Genomic DNA, 19,219 nt, shown 5'->3' with positions numbered 1-19,219 from the left:
TCTGGAGGTTTTCATCCCGCAAAAACAGGCAAACCGGTCCCGTGAACACACGCTGCTACAGTAAAAAAAAAAAAAAAAAAAAAAAAAAAAATACATCCTTCATTAGGATGGCTCAACCAGTCTAAGGGGTGATTGAGGATCGGGGAAAACCCCGATCCTCAACCACACGAACAAAATAAAGTAAAGTATGCCAGTAGGAGTTCCATAAAGTGATTAGTGATTCGGTATCGTTGTTTGTAGAACCATTCCATTAAATAAATAAGCTAAGTCAACAAATAAGAAGAAAATAGGAAGAACAGTAAAAAGAACATTGAATTTTTGGAAGATAGAATTTGTTACATTTTGTTACTACAATGGTCCTTTATACGATGCATATTCTTCTGTGTTTTCTAAAAGTTAAAAAAAGATTTTACTTAAAAAGTATTTTTATTTAATAAAAAAGATCTGTTTTGTCCAGTTCTTCAGCTACTCGCCGAGCGCATTTTTGAGCCATGATTACAGTGGTGCAGTGATATAATAGTGTTTTCTGAATGATAGCTCTTTTATAGCTCTTGCCACTGTTTCAAAAACTGTTAACAGTTCTCAACTGAATTTTTTCTGAAGTTCTCGTGCTTCTTGCTTCATGACAACTCTTTGAACATATAATCCTACCCCCTATTTTTTTTTTTTTCTGGAATTACATTTCCACTGGAAGGGCTTCGGATGGAAATAATTCCTATCATGTGCTAGACGCCCTAACTTTGCTATTGGTTATCACAACTATTTGCTTTACTACGCAAGTTTCATTTACACCAACAGTAACTTCTATAATAAATCACTAATTATGTTTTCATTACACATGGTACCCTTCTTGCTTCCTGTTTTTTTTTTAAGCGCCACATTGCACAGCATTGCACAGTATTAATATAAGGGGAAGATGAAGTATAAAGAGGTACATTATCTTATTTTGAGAATGAAGAATTTACATGTATTTTTACCGACCTTCTTTTACCCGATCGATGTATGAATCGTCTACCATTCACTTTGAACCTTCAAATATGTTTTGTTTTCCCTTCTTTATTGACTTTTGCTTCTTACTGATATTGCCTAACTACATGCTTCCTTGAACTCATTTATTATGTCCCATTTTTGATATTCATCTTTTCCGACTAACCTTTCCACCCCTCCTCCTTTCTTCAAAGGCCATGTCTGCAATCCATTAGTCACTGAAGATATAATTTTATATTATTAATATTATTAATCTTTGGGTACCCCCCCTTTCAGATTTTTTGTCATTCCACAAATCTCTCTCTCTTTTTTTTTTTTTTTTTTTTTTTTTTACGCATGAAAATAGCGACTTTCTAACGCTTAGTTATGTTATCCTGAGAGGCGTTGCGTTGGTTCTTGGAAGTAAAGTTTGCTTTGCCTATATAAGTGTTAAAAATTGTAAAGGGATTCATAATCATCTGGATTCCCATTATACACATGTATATACAGTGAGCATCATCATATCTGCACAATATGTATATATGTTTGTAGTCATCTAATCTCATCTGATTGAAGTAGATATATCTTTCTTTATTGTCTTCGTTTGTCGAAAGCGTAATCAAGAAAGAGATTCAAAAAAGCGAATTCTTTGGCATTAGTTACCTTGGCTTTGCGCCACTAAAATAACACGATCTTCAAAGAGTCTGCATTGTCACTTATCAGGGCTTGCTAAGGATTCTACTGACCTTATATCGCACTTTCGAACCCACTGGTTTACTTCAGAGTCCAGCTTTAACTTTCAGACAAAAGTTTTAATTTTCAGACATGAACTTCTTTAAGTATTCTCGGTGTCTGCACCGCAAAGGAGATTGAATGAATCCAAAATAGGAGTGGAATATTTAAACAATAAACAAATGATGACAGTACGGACTCTTCGGATGATGTGTTTTAAGTGATTCAGTCCGAAACTTCTTATAGCAAACTTCTTAGTCTCATAGTAGGAATATTTTTTTTTTATATTTGCCAGTTTGACTAAGTATAGATAATTTTATCTATTTCAATTGACTTTTTTTTATCAACTTCTGTGAGTTAAATCATTTATATTTCAAACATAAATTGTCTTGTCAAGCTGAGATGGCACATTTTTTTTTACCTGAAAACTCAGACTTGATCCTCTTGATAAACACTGGTGAATATGAATCAACATTCATGCAATCCTAAAGATAATTCTAAAGAGCAAAACAATATTTTTCTATACACACCGAAAGACATTTCTTTATGTTATTGCATAATTGCAATGCAGGAATATTTTTCCTTGTGGAAGACAAAGATGAGCGATGTATAATATGAAAAACGATCATTGTACATAATATAGCTAGAAGCTTCCCATCGAATAACTACAGTTTGAGAAGCAAAATAAAAAAATTGCAAACAGGACGCGTTGATGAGATTGAGAAACAGTCTTTGATAAAAGTGAGCGTATTTGTAAGGCAAAAATTAATAAGAGCTTTGACAGACAGAACATTTATCACAGTCTTTTTCCAGCAGGTGTGTAGGTGAGTTGGGTGCGGGAGACTCTAATGATTGACCATTTGTCCTCCATTCAGAGTTAGTTTCTCTGTTCAGAATCCACTGTTTCGTTTATCGTATTGATTAATTAATGTGCTGAAGAGTGGAGCTGTACACCTTGAGTGATCACGGAGAACATAAATCTTCAACGACAGCCAACAATTCGACAAAACACAGCTGGAGAAAGAAAAGGGAAATGAGCTTAACTCCTAACAAGACCATTAAGTTAATTTGTCTTTTCCCCCTTAACTAGTTACAATTTCGGGATGCCCGTCATTGTTTACAGTCACAATGATTATTCTTTCGCACGGGAGGTTGCCGGTGCTCCCATGACAACCGCATCAAATAAGTACCGGCTGAAAATTAATTTTTCTCTTCGACCAAGGACATCTTTCGGTACTACACAATAAGAACAAACATATCTACCCTCCGCCCTTGAGTCTAGCAATGTGTGTTTCCCAAAGCAAAATTCATCTATTTAGATTCGAATGAGGTTGGGGGGGGGGGGGTGATGATGAAGAAGAAGATATCTATATGATGTACTCTTCGTTGTCTGTTTTCCCTGATTAAAAAAAATTACTTTTTGGGGGTCTTTGCTTTTTTTCCTTTTGTTCATTATCAGCCAACTCTGTAATAAATGGCATCGTTAATTTTATCATTCAGAATGCTCTTTCTTTCTAAAAGGACAGTTGAATTTTTTCCCCATACAAACAATTTGATAGCAAGCTCATGAATACACACTAAAAACGTCTTGCAGTAATGAGGCATGAATAAATCCATAGATAATCCTGATAGACATGACGGAATATATAAGATCCAAAATTTAAGAGAAACGGGCAACGAATTCTTGTCTTCTGTTTCCAAAACACTCGGAATGTTTTAGTTCCTGTGAAAAACCTGCTTGGTATTTGCTGCAAGCCGGAAAAACGTACAGGAATGTTCGTGGTTTGAAGGTGGGAGGGAACCTCTACACGATTTTATTACTACAATTATTTGTTTGTTTGTTTAGGTTCCTTTGGTAACGTAGAATAGCACATGCATTCACACACACACACTTATTTGTTTTGCTTCAAGTACAGCATTAGGAATGAATTTTGCTGCCCTTCCTTTAATGTAGTTACAATGTACCAAACACAAAGTATTTCAGTCTGATACAATCAATATCGGTTTAAATGAAATCTATAGCAACATTATTGGTAAACAGCAATAATAATTTGAAACTAGTTATAGTCCCTTTTATCCAGACAGTTTGCGACAAATAAATGATATATTGTCAGCATATTTAGATATTATAAAGAAAACAAATTTTTGACCCTGATTACTGTACACTTAAGTTACACAATCATAATGATATATGGTACTGTTTACGGAAGAAAATTGTTATACTTTTCACATATAAATACCAATAAATAAATTACCAAAAGGAAAAAAAAAAAAAAAAACAGCACGCACGAATAAAGAAATAATAAATCTGCACGTGATTACATGCGAACGTACTCGTATATACAATACACAGCATGTGTGTATTATTTCATGGAACTGACCTGTGTCAGTTCCATGAAATAATGCACACCTAATAAATAAAAGGATTTTTATTTGCCAAAATTATATCGGATAAATACTCTGCATATAAACAGTCATCTATTTAATTTCTTAAGACACAGAGTTGTTTCATTATTAACCATGTCTTTCAGTGTTTACTGTAATGAAGAAATGCCATTTTTATCTGAATTTAGTAAATGAGACTTAAAGAAAAACAAAAATATTTTGTAATTAATTTAGTTTTATCACTTACAAAAAGACAAGTAATCAGAACCCAGAACCTAAAGTCCGCCTTTCGTTAAACGTAAAATCAACAATGAAAATAAATAAATAAAATATATTTACGATATTATATATCTGTCACCCCAATATATATTACTCCAAATAATTTTATTCGCTTCCGTGTGTATGTGTGTAAGGCAGATAAATGCAATTAAATAATGTACGTGCGCGCGGTGTGAATTTTCGTATATTTTTCGCGTGTTTTGAATGTTGGGTGGTCAAACTTTTCTTAATGTTTCTTGTTCTTCGTTATTACACAGACCTTCAGTACAGCAACTACGTTTAATACTGCATCAGTTGGTAATTTTCTATTCCTGTAAGATTAAAACACGTTGTAAAAGACACTTACACGGTTGATTAACTTATATTATTTCTGAGATTCATTTCTTGAGCATTTCAAACAGATTAATTTATTGGTTTTCACGCTAGTTTTTACCGTTCTAATACTAATTTTTGATATAATATGTCTTTCTGTAAAATTATCAACGATATATATTTTCTCTCTTTTCCTCGATGAGCCTTCGATTCAAGGAGAGTTAATCCAATAATAATAATAATAATAATAATAATAATAATAATAATAATAATAATAATAATAATAATAATAATAATAATAATAATAATAATAATAATAATAATTATTATTATTATTATTATTATTATTATTATTATTATTAAGAGAGACCTCCAGGGATTCGTCGAGGGAGGGCACATACTACACGCATCAGCTATCATACTTATTCTTGAATTCATTCACATGCTTGCACACACAACATCTAATGGCATTCTATTCCAATCACGCGCCAACCTATGAGAGAAAAATTTAGTCCTCACTCCCTTCTTGACAGCATTCATTCTCAACTTCCAAGGATGCTCTTGCATCCTTTCCCCATCCTCCGTAAAATGAAAAATTCCTACTACTGAAATTCTGTATAACCCTTTCAGACGTTTGTAAGTCTCAATCATATCACCCCCTCTTTCTCCTGTTTGCTAGTATCTGCAGGTTACAAATTCTCAGTCTGTCTTCATAAACAGTATTCCACAATCCTGATATCGTTTTAACACTCTCTCCACTGTATCAGAATTACAACGGAAACCAGGAGACAAGACCTGCGCACAATAGTCCAAGTGAGGTCGTATCAAGGCCTTTAAAGAGGCAAAATGACATCCTGATCTCTGTGTGAAAGTTCGTTTCAGCATTGCAATTATCTTTTGAGTTGTATTTGCAATCTTTGCTATGTGCGTTCCCCCCGGCACTTCAACTTCCTATCTACTAACACTCCAAGCTCCCTAGCCTGATTCTAATCACGCCGAAGTGAATAATTTTACATTTACTGACATTGAACTGACATCCATTTTCCCATGCCCGCAATTCCAGCCTATTCAAATCATTCTGCAAGTACTAGATATCAGCAACATTCCTGATTACCCATCTATCTTTGCATCATCAGCAAATAGTTGTATGTCGCTTGTCAAATCCTTCCCAATATCATTAATGTACAGATTGAATAACAGTAGACAAATGACTGATCCTTGTGGTACACCGCTAGTTACCTTAAATCTTGCAACTCACATCCTCATATACCACTTTTTGATATCTCTCAGTCAGTCAGCCATCCTCTTATCCACGCTAATATTCTATAATCCAAACCCCATATTCTCCAATTTATGCAACAGTTTACCATGCTGTATTCTGTCAAAAGCCTTAGCAAAATCCAAAAGTATTATGGTGTATCCATTCCCCTTGTCTAGTTCAATGGTAACATAGAATGTGAGCAAGTTGCTAAAAAATGACTTTTCTTAGTAAATCCATGTTGTTCTCATTGCAAAATACAGATTCACTATCAGCCCATTTCTAAATGCAAGCCCTAACCAATTTTTCCAAAATCTTCACCACCACTCCTGGAATAATAATAATAATAATAATAATAATAATAATAATAATGTGCTGTGTATGTTTCGTCTCCATCTATGGTTGGTGGGGTAACAGTGTTCACTTTACTTGTCCAGTTTGCCTGTTTTGAGGGATGACAAACCTGAATTTGCGGGGAGGGGGAGGGAAACTCCACATTTGTTTGAAATCCACTAACTCACCTTTGATTGAAAAGCCTTGATATGTTCTTCGTGTCGTAGACAAGATTCGAACCCAGATTTTTCCAACTCAGGGACTTATTCGTAATCAACTGAGCTACGGAGGCTCAATAATAATAATAATAATAATAATAATAATAATAATAATAATAATTTTTATTGATCTCCCAAATATTTACATATATACAATTATCATCTTGAGTAACATTCAGTATATTATTTTACAAGGTTCAGCACCAAGTGCTACATATAATGAAATTTCAGTAATAATGATGATAACATAGTTTTTTTTTGCTATCTTTTAAAATAACAATCACAGTAATAATTTACAATTCTATAGTTCGGAGTTACACAAGTTATATAATATTACATGTAGTTTACTATTTTTTTTTTCAAACTTTGAGAAAGAGTGATTATACAACAGTATTTACACATGTGCAATTAAAATATATTTCCTATTTCTCACAAACATACAATGTAAACTCATTATTTACATATTTTTTTAATAAGAAGAATAATTTATTATATTATTTTTTTCATGTTACATAGTAATATTATATTAATGATATTATCACATAATAATCAGTATCTTCTTTATTGTTATGTAATTTACTGACTGTTTTGTTACATTTATGCATTTGATTATAAGGATTACGTGTAGATGGTGAGGCAAGTTAATTCCACTTACTTCGAAGCTTGGGTTAGCTTTTATGAAGAGAGTGGGATTTAGCCTTCACTATTTATGTTGTTGTTACTGTTTATGCATGGGCTGTAGGCATTGGATGTTGGTGATTTGTGGTGTGTATATTAGTGTTAATGGTGTATTAACTTTGTTGGTATATTTTCCAGAGTTCGTTTTTTAATGTTCTGTAGTTATCTATGTGTTTTAAATTTCTTGGTAGGTTGTTGAGTTGCGTTAGTATCTGATGTGATCTCACAGAAGAACCATGAGTTGTTGAAGGGTATTGGGATGTAGAGAGTTGTTGTAGGTCATGTTATACGATATGTGTCTCTGTTGTTTCAATAAGTGATGATGAAGTCATTCCTTGTTAATGTCATGAAGTGTTTCAGGTTTTTAATGCTCAGGATTCTATGTGTCGCCATGTGCTGGTCAGATATTGGTTGTTGCGTCTAAGGTGTCCACATCACTGTTGACACAATTTTCCTGTGTAATGTTTCTAATTTTGTTAGGTGACTGTGTTTGCACAGACTGTTATACCGTATCTGAGTTATATAATAATAATCTTCTTCTTCTACGCGTTATTCCCGCTTCCTGTGCAGGGTCCGCGTGTTACTTAGATGCGACTTCTTGTTAGTACTACTCCCAACCGACCCCCGTCGCCTGGTCTGCCGCTGGGGGGGGGGGGATATTTTTGACTGTAGAGGCGTATGTTCACGGGGCCGGTTTGCCTGTTTGCGGGATGAAAAACGCCAGATAAACTGGCGGAAAAAACCCTACTGACCGCGCCCAAGACCGGCTAATCTTGGCTCTGCCTGAGGAAGATCCTCAAATTCCTCACGTCTACAACGGGAATCGAACCTGGGACACTCCTTCCCCAGGCATATGGTTGCGTAGCGCAAAGCCACTAGGCTAACCGCGCGGTAATAATAATAATAATAATTAATAATAATAATAATATCATCAGTGTTTTCAATTATTATCGAAATGCTATGTCTGTGTCATTTTATGAGATGCTAGTAATCAACCAGGAATGGTATACTTGCATGCATGACTCGATAACTGATTCTCCCAATCCCAGTCATATGCTTCCATAGCGCAGTTGGAAGAAAGATGGAACAATCCACCTTTCCGCTGGAAAATACTTTAGTTCGATTCTCGTCATAACGAGAGAAATCTTTAAAAAACTTCCTAAGTTAAAAGGCAAGTTAGCTTATCTTACCTTTCCGGGAGAAAAATACTCAAGCGCTGTAACACAGTATTGAGATTTTCATCCTGCATACAAGCAAATTGGCCACTACACACTTGCGGCATTACTTGAGAAAAATATTATTAATTTAGCGGTAATAGCGTAGTGTATGACGTTTTTGTAGTTTATTAGTGGATAGCAGATTCTTGGTTTGATTGGTGAATCATGCAGCACGTAAGTAGTTTAGTTTCTTATGTAAAAAAAAAATGAATTTAGATTACCTATTAACCACTAAGAACCTCAGGTCTTTTCAATCAAATGTTGAGTTAGCCGGCACATACTGAGGTCAGAACAGGCAAACTGACCCCGTGAACACACATGTTCTACAGACATAAAATACTTACCCGTAGAGGGATGCAGCAGAGGAATGAGAAGCCAACTGCGTTAAAGTGCCTAAATTCCCTAATCCCCGGATGACAAATGGATGGATGGATTCAGTGGCTCACCCAGGGGGGAGGGGGGAAGAGGCCCTGGCCCCATCTAAAAGAAAAAGGAAAAAAAAACACTAGAAAAATTTCCAAAAATCTTTTCCTAATTAAAATTTATTTTTATTTTTTTTATGTTGTGTCGTCTCTTCTATTTCTATACTACTTACAAATTAGCAGTCACATAAGGTGGGAATACCCTATAGCTCTCGGGAATTACGACCGCTGTGAACGCAAGACGAACGAAGTAGTGCTCGGGCGGACCGAGCGCTACTTCGTTTGCCGAGTTGAGCAAGAGGAGATCACGAGTATCATGTATTGGCAATCATTGCAGATCATTGCAGTCATAGGTCGTATGCAATGCGTAGTGTGTATTCTCAAATCGTCTACTCAACTCGGCCCCCCCAAGATTAAATCTTGAGTGCCCCCCCCCCTAAAGATTAAATCCTGAGTGCGCCACTGGATGAATTAACCACTATATCAGTCTATAATAAAATACTTCTATTACAACTACCTGTGATTGTATTCCAAAAATTGATTACTATAGAAGAATTAATATATTAAGGCTGTTAGTTGTTCATTATTACCATTAAGATGGGCTCAGTAGTTGGAAATTTTTAGGTGGAATTACTGGCACTCTATTTTGTATCACTACTACTCATCTTGTAGGTTGCAGTGCCATTTGAAGTAAAATACTTAATTAATATTAATGAAGGTTTATTTTCTTGATCATATGAATTAGTGAAATTATATTTGGTTTACAGATGAAGTATTGATAAAAATTTATTAACTCTACCAATTGTACACTGACATATAGGCTTAAAACAATCTCACAATTATGAGTAACTGTAAACTGACAAGAATAATTACAAATAAAATAGCATCGAACATGAGTGAAACACGTATCGCGTGTACATGGTTAGCTAGCTGTTGCTAAGGGACTTCCTGTAGTTTGTGTTAAAGTTCATTTCTTGTATTTTTAGAGATCCAATTAGGGTTTTCCATATCTCTGGGAGTATAAAACCTTGATTTCTGTTAAGGGTAACAGTAGAACGAGCGACTGTGGCTGCTTCTTTTAAAATTCTTGAATGGTAGTTTTCCTCTATGTAAGGGGAACAGCTTTTGTTCCACTCGATGACATGGTTGGTTGTAGAGAAATGAGACGATAGGCCAGAATGTCCTGTCTGTTGTTTTTTTACGTAGCCAATGTGCTCCTTTTGCCTGATTTCGAGGCTCCTTGAAGTCTGTCCGATGTAACTTGAACCACATGAGCATGGAATATTATAAACACCAGCATATTTATAGAAAGGATGGTTATCTTTTGGAGATCTAAGTAGTTTACGAATAGTTTCTATTGGTTTGAATGTTACTCTTATTTTGTGTGGTTTGAAGAGGCTGGCGAGTTTGTTGGAGATGCCACTTACATACGGAATTGCAATAGTTTTTATATATTGAATATCTTCTTGTTCTCTTTGTGGTGGTTCGGAGAAAAGGATTTTTTTGACTAGTCTTCTTGGATAGCCATTCAAATACAGATTGTTAGAAATTAATGTTAACTCATCTTGAAGGGTCTCGTTGTCTGTTGTGATGCTACTAGCTCTTTTCTTTAACATGTGTACAATGCTGAGTTTATGTGAGATATGGTGAGAGGAGCTGAAATGTAGGTAACGTCCTGTATTGGTCGGTTTCCTGTAAACCGATAGATTTATGCTGCCATCAATTTGTTTTTTGATTAAGATGTCTAAAAACGGTAGTTGTTTGTCTCTTTCAAGTTCCAGAGTAAATTTAATCGAATGATGCAAGGAGTTAATTGAGAAAGTCATATAGGTCATCTTTGTTGTTGTTCCAAACGATGAAGATATCGTCCACATATCTGTAACAAATTTTAGGTTTAGGAATAATTTGAGATAGGATTTTGTTTTCGAGGTCTTCCATAAAGAGGTCGGCACATGAAGGTGAAAGTAGGCTCCCCATTATGGAAGACCTCTTTATGGAAAACCTCGAAAACAAAATCCTATCCCAAATTATTCCCAAATCTAAAATTTGGTACAGATATATGGACGATATCTTCATCGTTTGGAACAACAACAAAGATGACTTATATGACTTTCTCAAAAAGATTAACTCCTTCCATCATTCGATTAAATTTACCGTTTTTAGACATCTTAATCAAAAAACAAATTGATGGCAGCATAAATCTATCGGTTTACAGGAAACTGACCAATACAGGACGCTATATTTCAGCTCCTCTCACCATATCTCACATAAACTCAGCATTGTACACGTTAAATAAAAGAGCTACTAGCATCACAACAGACAATGAGACTCTTAAAGATGAATTAACATTAATTTCTAACAATCTGTACTTGAACGGCTATCCAAGAAGACTAGTCAAAAAAATCCTTTTCTCCGAACCACCACAAAGAGAGCAAGAAGATATTCAATATATAAAAACTATTGCAATTCCGTATGTAAGTGGCATCTCCAACAAACTCGCCAGCCTCCTCAAACCACACAAAATAAGAGTAACATTCAAACCAATAGAAACTATTCGTAAACTACTTAGATCTCCAAAAGATAACCATCCTTTTTATAAATATGCTGGTGTTTATAATATTCCATGCTCATGTGGTTCAAGTTACATCGGACAGACTTCAAGAAGCCTCGAAATCAGGCAAAAGGAGCACATTGGCTACGTAAAAAAACAACAGACAGGACATTTCTGGCCTATCGTCTCATTTCTCTACAACTAACCATGTCATCGAGTGGAACAAAAGCTGTTCCCCTTACATAGAGGAAAACTACCATTCAAGAATTTTCAAAGAAGCAGCCACAGTCGCTCGTTCTACTGTTAACCTTAACAGAAATCAAGGTTTTATACTCCCAGAGAAATGGAAAATCCTAATTAGATCTCTAAAATACAAGAAATGAACTTTAACACAAACTACAGGGAGTTCCTTAGCAACAGCTAGCTAACCTTGTATACGCGATACGTGTTTCACTCACGTTCGATGCTATTTTATTTGTAATTATTCTTGTCAGTTTTACAGTTACTCATAATTGTGGGATTGTTTTAAGCCTATATGTCAGTGCCCTGAAGATGCCAACAGTTAAAGTGTGGCGAAACTAGTTGGTAGAGTTAATAAATTTTATCATTACTTGATCTGTAAGCCAAATATTATTTCACTAAAATACTTGATTGTTTTGGGAAGTGGGGGAAGGGATTTAAGTGAGAAGTGAGATTCCGACTGCTGAGTCCACCTTAATGGTAATATTGAACAACCAACAACCTTCATAGATTAATTCTTCTCTAGTAATCAGAGTTTGGCTATAATGTTGCTTATTACAGGCCTCCAGATGAAGTCGTTATTACTTGTATTTGGTCCAGTAAAGTAGAAAAAGCTTCATTCTGCTAATGAATAATTCCCTTAGCTAATCTTTTAAGATTCCCTGATCGGAATACTCGCCAAACCTTGCTGGCCATTGTTGATATGATTTTTGTGTTCGATGTGTGTGTGTGGGGGGGGGGGGAATCTTATAGTCGCTTGGCCAATAAGATTTAGCGAAAGATTTTTTTCCGGATCGAATTTCATTTTGTATTTTAGAATGAATTAAAGGTCCTTTAAATAATTTAGCCACAAAGGAGTTATTTTGCATGACTTGAATTAAAAAATTCGCTCTTTTGTTTATGGTGTTCAGATTTTAAGTTCATTTTCCTTCAATAGATGATAGCAATTCACCGCTCTCACCGGAATTTATTTCCATTGAGATTGGCGAAATCCGTTGATATATCCATTCAATTCCTAGATTAGAACGAATGTGATTATTGATGGCGTGAATTTCTTTTCTGAAATATCATCCGCCTTCTAATGGGAGACTGAAGTCCAACTAGGGTATAATTTGAAATGTATCTTGATTTCTAAAAGCCTTCTCTGAGAAGGTCCAGTATCATCTGCCTTATTGCTAATACCGAAATCTTCGCAAAGTGATTCAATTTCTTGTTTCAGTCCTGGTGTTTGAGTCAGCAAAAGAAAGTTTATATAGTGGTATGCTTGTCTGCGAGTTGTAGGCAACACTATTAGGTGATACTTTTTTTTTGTTTTAATATGACTCCCATCCAAGAAAGGTTGCAAATCTATAGTACATTCGTATTAGTACCGTGGAAAGGTTATTAGATAATCCAGAAACCAAAAGTTCCATGGTCTAGAAACCAAACATGGAACTTTTTCAAGCTACTTTCACTTCCCCCTCCCCCTCGGAGTGGTATCACTTCCGTCGATGAAATTTATCTAAAGATACATTTGATATATTCGTGGTTTTGTAACGCCACGATGACGTTTGGGAACCAAAAAAAGTTTCTTTACATTTTTTGATGATTTAATGCTGAGTTTAATTGTTGATTTATGTTAGAAAATAAGTTAAAGATAGAAAGAAGAAATTCTTTCCATAACAGTCAACGTTTCAACCCAAGATGCGTGGAGAAACCAATGATGCGGCAAAAAGGGGAACTTTAAGGAAGGTAGAAGACTGGTAGACTTGTTGATGTTAATGGCCCTCGTTTAAATGGATATAAAATTATAAAAAAAGAATAACTAAAGACACAAATGACAAGCTTATTATCATGGATAAGGAGGAAGACTGGTTATAGCATTATAATAAACTGATAGGACGATCCACAAGCTAAAGTTAAAACAGGTTCTGAAATAGATTCTAAACAAGGGCGCAATAATCCAACAGAAAGAGAAGATCTCGAGGGAATTTTAACAAAAATAAAAATAAAACAGAAAAGCAATGAGCGAAGATCATATTAATAGTAAATTATGAATACAGGATCGCGGTGTTGGACGTAGTGTCCGGTTTGACGCTGATATTGAAGTACAAAAAAAATTTCATTTATATGAAATATCTATACATTGTGGCGAGGAACTATCTTTTAAGGGTTTAGTCTAATTTAATTTTGACACTTCCGACTTATTCATAGAACAAATTAATGCGCTTTTATAATTAAAAAAAAAACAAATAAAGGAATGGAACATCACTTACTCTTCGTTGACAGCAAAATGTTCTTTCGTTCTCCTAAACAGAAAGAAAAGGCCACGCCCATCATCCCCAAAAACAAAACAAATAATGATATAAGAAAAACAAAACGACTTCAGCAAACATGGAGCCTATGCCGACCCGACTTTTATCTAAAACAAATAATTAAAAGAAATCATATGTTTATGAAATTTATTGACTAAAAAAAAAAAAAAACATGTAAATAATCAGCCAAGTAACAGATGGTCTTGCATCAAATTGCCGATACGAATTATGAAAACAAAAATATTCTGAATGAATATTACATCAGAATAAAAACAAGTGAGTAAATAACATTTCGGTTGGAACAAGTACGAATTTGATAACTCGGTAGTTTAAATATTTACTTTATACAAAAAAAAAAAAAAAAAATGCAAGAATGGAGGAGGAAAATATTAAAAAAATATGTGGTAGGCAGGGAAGGGGAAAAATTTTTCTACGGAATTATATAGTAGAATACTCCGACATAAATTTTGAAAGTTATAAAACATGAACCACGGACTGTAGAGGAAATATTAATGGTATCTCTAGAAAAAATATTAATGTTATCTGGCGAATAAGAATCATGAAAGTTTTCGAAGATCCAAGATTTCAAATGAATACAGACCAGGATGAATTGAGTAATATTAAGAGAGAGAGAGAGAGAAGATATTTAAGTAGTTTATATCATACCGAAAGTATGATATAAAATATTATATAAAATTAATAAAAATAGAAAAAAAAATACCTTAGCCCACCCACGGTACAAAATGCACTTTAGGTTTGCAAATAACCTTTAGTGAGTGGGAACAACATAAAAAAAATAATTAAAATATCTGTAAAATCAAGAAGTGGAAGAATTAAAGATACACTTCATTTAATAATTGCTTTCGATTGAAATTGCATAGTTTGATAAAAAAATTTGCGAAGAGCTTCTAATTATTTCAGACCGTTGACTTATTATTAATACATAAATATAAAAGCATTTCTTAGCATTTGTTTTGTTATGTTTAATAAATCCAAAAAAAAAAAAAAAAACTTGCGAAAGCTTTATTTAGGCCAGCGGTTCCATCTTTTTAACTTGCGGAGCCCTTTTTAGAATCAATTTCTATGGCGGAGCACCTTAGGTCCATACAATAAACTCACTTCCTCCAATTTAATCATTACATCCAATTCAATTCAAATACATATTCGTTCATTACTTGTTATTCGAAAATTTTATTATTCATTATAGAAGGCAATTCCTATTTAATTTTACTAACTACAGTGCAACTAGACAGTTTTCTTATTTTAGGTTCAAATGATGATAATTGCAGGCAAATGTCTATTCATCTTGTAAATGCAGCCAAAACTCCGGTAGACTTTGGTTTTGAAACGCGATTTTTGGTTCGCTGTGAGATGTCAAATCTATGAGGACCTCGCATCCGCTGAGTGTAAGCCGGGTGGTTTTTTGTTCGCGCTGAACACATTCAGTACCCATTTAAAGTCATCAAACACCTTCTCTTGAGCTGTCGGAAAATAATGTTCAAACGAGTCTTTCAAAGTGTCAAGATGCGCCTGAATATTTTTCTGTATTTTTTCTTGAATCTTGATGTTATTTTCATTCAAGAAGCTTTTTGTAACAGGGAAGCAATCGATATCTTCCTTTTCCACGCACTCCAACCGATACATAACTTTCCTCTTAAAAGAAGACACTTTGGCGTTTGCATCACAAACTGTGGCAATTTTTCCTTGCAATGATAGATTTATTTCGTTCATTTTGCTAAAAATGTCGGCCAAATACGCTAGTCACACACCCAGTCTTTATCCTTTAAAACCGTCGCCAATAGAAACGCCGCCAACCCGGCGACGTCAGTCGATTCATCCATTTGTAGTGCGAATTTGGTACACCTGATGCGACTGACAAGTATCTCTTTCACGCCATCAGCCATATCGCTGATTCGTCTAGCAACGATGTTATTTGATAAAGGAACGTTGGAGACTAACTTAACAGCTTTTTCATCAAGCAAACACTTGACAATATCGATTGTACAAGGTTTAATAAGAGTCTCTGCAATGGTATGAGCTTCACCAGCTCGAGCTGCACGGTAACTTATTAGGTAGGAAGCTTCCAGTACTTTTTCATAATTGGTTTTAGCAAGTGTTGTCATAGTTTTCTGTGAAGCCAAAATTCGTTGCACTTCCTCTTGAAAAAACCAGACGGTTTATCTTTCAACTCGGGATAGTTTCCCTCGAAATGACGCCGTAGTTTAGCAGGAAACATGGAACTGTTGGTCAACACATTTCCGCAAATCACACAGAGAGACCGACCATCATTTGTTTTTGTGAATCCCATATTCAAGTAACTTTCTTCGTAGTTTCGTTTTTTATTGGGAGGTCTTTCCCCCACTGTCCCACTTCTGTCACGTTTTGCAAATAATGATTGAGGTGGCGTCGCAGATTCAGAAATGGTTTCTTTTGCGGAAAGCTCTTCTGACAAACAAACGCTGGAGTGCATTGCTTGGTTATCATCTTTTTTTTGTCGTTGGCTCATCTGGCGAAGTAATGGAGTGAGCTGCTGGTTTGTCCTCCTTTTCAAATGTAACATCTTTTTTCTTCAAAGTACCTGTTTGAAGCCAGCGATCCATGCCTAAAAGAAAATCACACAGGAATATGAGAATAACCGACTTTATCTTTCATAACCCAGAATACAAAATAAAACAAATAAAAATTTTATAACAAAATACAAATATTTATCTACTTGAAAACCAATAAAAGCACCTGAGTCAATCAATAATGTAATGTTTTTCTACCGGAAATGTATCGCAATAGTTCGGGGTTCGAACGTACGAGTAGAACAAAACACAACACTTTGTTAATGAACACTTACTAACTACACAGCTAAACACTCACAAAGAGGTCAAACGCACAGAAAACTCGCGGAAGAATCGCTAAGAAATCACGATGTTATTGCTATGAAAATTCACTGTGAAGTGATTGATTCTACTTTTTGTTTCTTATTCTTTAATTTCATTCAATTTTTACTTATTTTATTTTCCTGGAGCGGCCGCGGAGCCCCTGGGAAGTGCACGCGTAGCCCTTAGGGCTTCGCGGAGCACAGGTTGGGAACCACTGATTTAGACCAATCAGTTTCGTCTTTTATATGCTCATGCGTCATTCTCTCTCTCTCTCTCTCTCTCGATAATATTGTAACCAGCAGCTCCACCTCGTCTACAAACCTTTCTCCCTAGGTGTGCGCATTTCTAAATATCTTTGGAGAAGTGAACTATCTGCATTCAAAGATAAGTTCATTGACCAGGTTCTTAGACTTACGCCAAAATAAAAATCAAAAACACAAACAATGTCTTATCAGGAATACTTTTTTTTTTCTGCTTAGGAAATCCTCTGTTAATAGCGTCATGCTGTTCGGAGTTGTTTTCTTTTATTTCCACTGAAATTTGCTTTCAGTCTTTAAATCAAAGATAATATAATAAAAATGTTTGAAATATACCAGATCATTAAAGAAGTTTGCACGCCGCTGGAATACAGTGATTTAATTAAAAAAATAATAGTAATAAATATTCTGTCTATAAAATATGCACCAGCACAATATTCACAACTTTTTAATGACCAATTGAACCATCAAAAAATGTCCGGTGTGAATATATTTATATATATTAGTATCATTGTGTATTAATACTCATCGAATAAATTGAGAGGTGGGGAAGGAAGTAAAACTAATTATGCATGCGTTAAAAATGAATAACCATTCAGTTTGATGGAAGTTTTTTCACTCGGCTATGTGCTACTTATTATATGTAAGATACTAAGGCAAGTGATCAGAACTTACTCACCTTTACCACGAGTTGACGCAGTCCTGAAAAAAAAAAAAAAAAAAAATTCAGTCGCAAACTTTGTTTGCTTACACTTGGATTAAAGTATTAAACCAAATATATAACCGTTTAGTTTTTTCATTGTATGTAATCATTTTAGGCCTATGTTATGTCTCTCTTCGTATAATAATGCCGTCGAATTTTGATGAAACTTATCGAGCCATTGCCTTATTTTGGTTTAAATTGAAAGACTTTTTGAAATGAATTTTAAAATTTGAGGTATAATGAAAACAGAATGATTGCATTTTTTTTCTTGTGAGAATATAGCAATAGCATAAAGCAATAACATAGAAGAGCAGCATTCGCCTACTCTTCTATGTTATTTGCTTTTCCCCATTTTCGAAGTTGTTCCCTTGCGACTTGATATCATGTGCCATTATCATGAAATTTTTACAGAGGTCCCGTGCTTTGAGCTAGGCAAGTATTAGCCTAGCTCAGTAGCCTGTGATTTTTTTCAGAAAAAAAAAAATCATAATGCATATTCGTAACTCATAAATATATCACAAATCATAATCGAAACAATAGTCTTAACATCTTTTGGTTCAGAAATTATTTCTGTATACATAGCAAAATGAGTGGGGTATTATTGTGGTAGAAATGCTAATAGCCACTTCTTGAGTAGTTTACGCCACACATTTCATAGACTGCGCAGAATTTCTGAACAGAAATTTTGATTCGCAGTTTGAATCTTGGGAACCAATTGATAATGCTGGATTCCTCACTTCACTTTTGAACTTTAGAAAATTATTAAATATTTGAGCTATTTTTGTCGTTTCTTTTTTTCAAAGCGAGTTTTAACATCTAAGGAAGTTAAATGGCATTTTTTTTAAGTAGAACTCGCCACACATGCTAGTCTTTGAATGTCATTTTTTCATTGACTGGAAATCGTACAGAGCACAGTCATATTTCATGATATGCAAGTATTCCTTCTCAGTAATTCTTTTAATTTTTTTAATTATAACGTTAAAATAAACGTTGAATAACCCTGCACATTATACTCACTTATCTAACTACATATTTTTAGTAGCCGTCCTAGTGGCTAGGGTTTCCGTTCCTTTAATCTACATGTTTTGGTTCGAATTTCATTGTGAGTAGAGAGTATCAATACCTATTAGCGTTTTTAGATGATAGATGAATTTTATCGCTCTGTATAAGATCTCTATCCTGCTTATTGGAGACATTAAAAAGTTTTATTGTTGGTCTCTAGAGGAAGGTTGGAGAATATCTGACCTTTACGTGCCTATTAGGTAGAATTAAAAAAAGAAAAGAAAAAGGAATAGCTTTGTAATAACTGCAAGTATCATCAATCAGTCAATTCAGAATATGTTTGGTATCACCTCGTCTGTCAAAGTGTTGTGTTTCTAATTCGGAAACTTCAAAAATTTTCTGAAGTTGTTTCATGAAAATCATGAACTTTTTTTTCCATTATCCTCTCGGATTATTCCTTACTTGTTTGTCTTCAAATCTTCTCGTGACCAGCATCAGTTTC

Source organism: Typopeltis vanoorti, chromosome 6 (genome assembly GCF_054136105.1).
Source record: "Typopeltis vanoorti isolate ZY-2024b chromosome 6, IOZ_Tvanoo_1.0, whole genome shotgun sequence".
Classification (NCBI taxonomy): domain Eukaryota; kingdom Metazoa; phylum Arthropoda; class Arachnida; order Uropygi; family Thelyphonidae; genus Typopeltis; species Typopeltis vanoorti.
The sequence above is the reverse complement of the archived record's forward strand: the minus strand, read 5'-3'. Positions refer to the sequence as shown.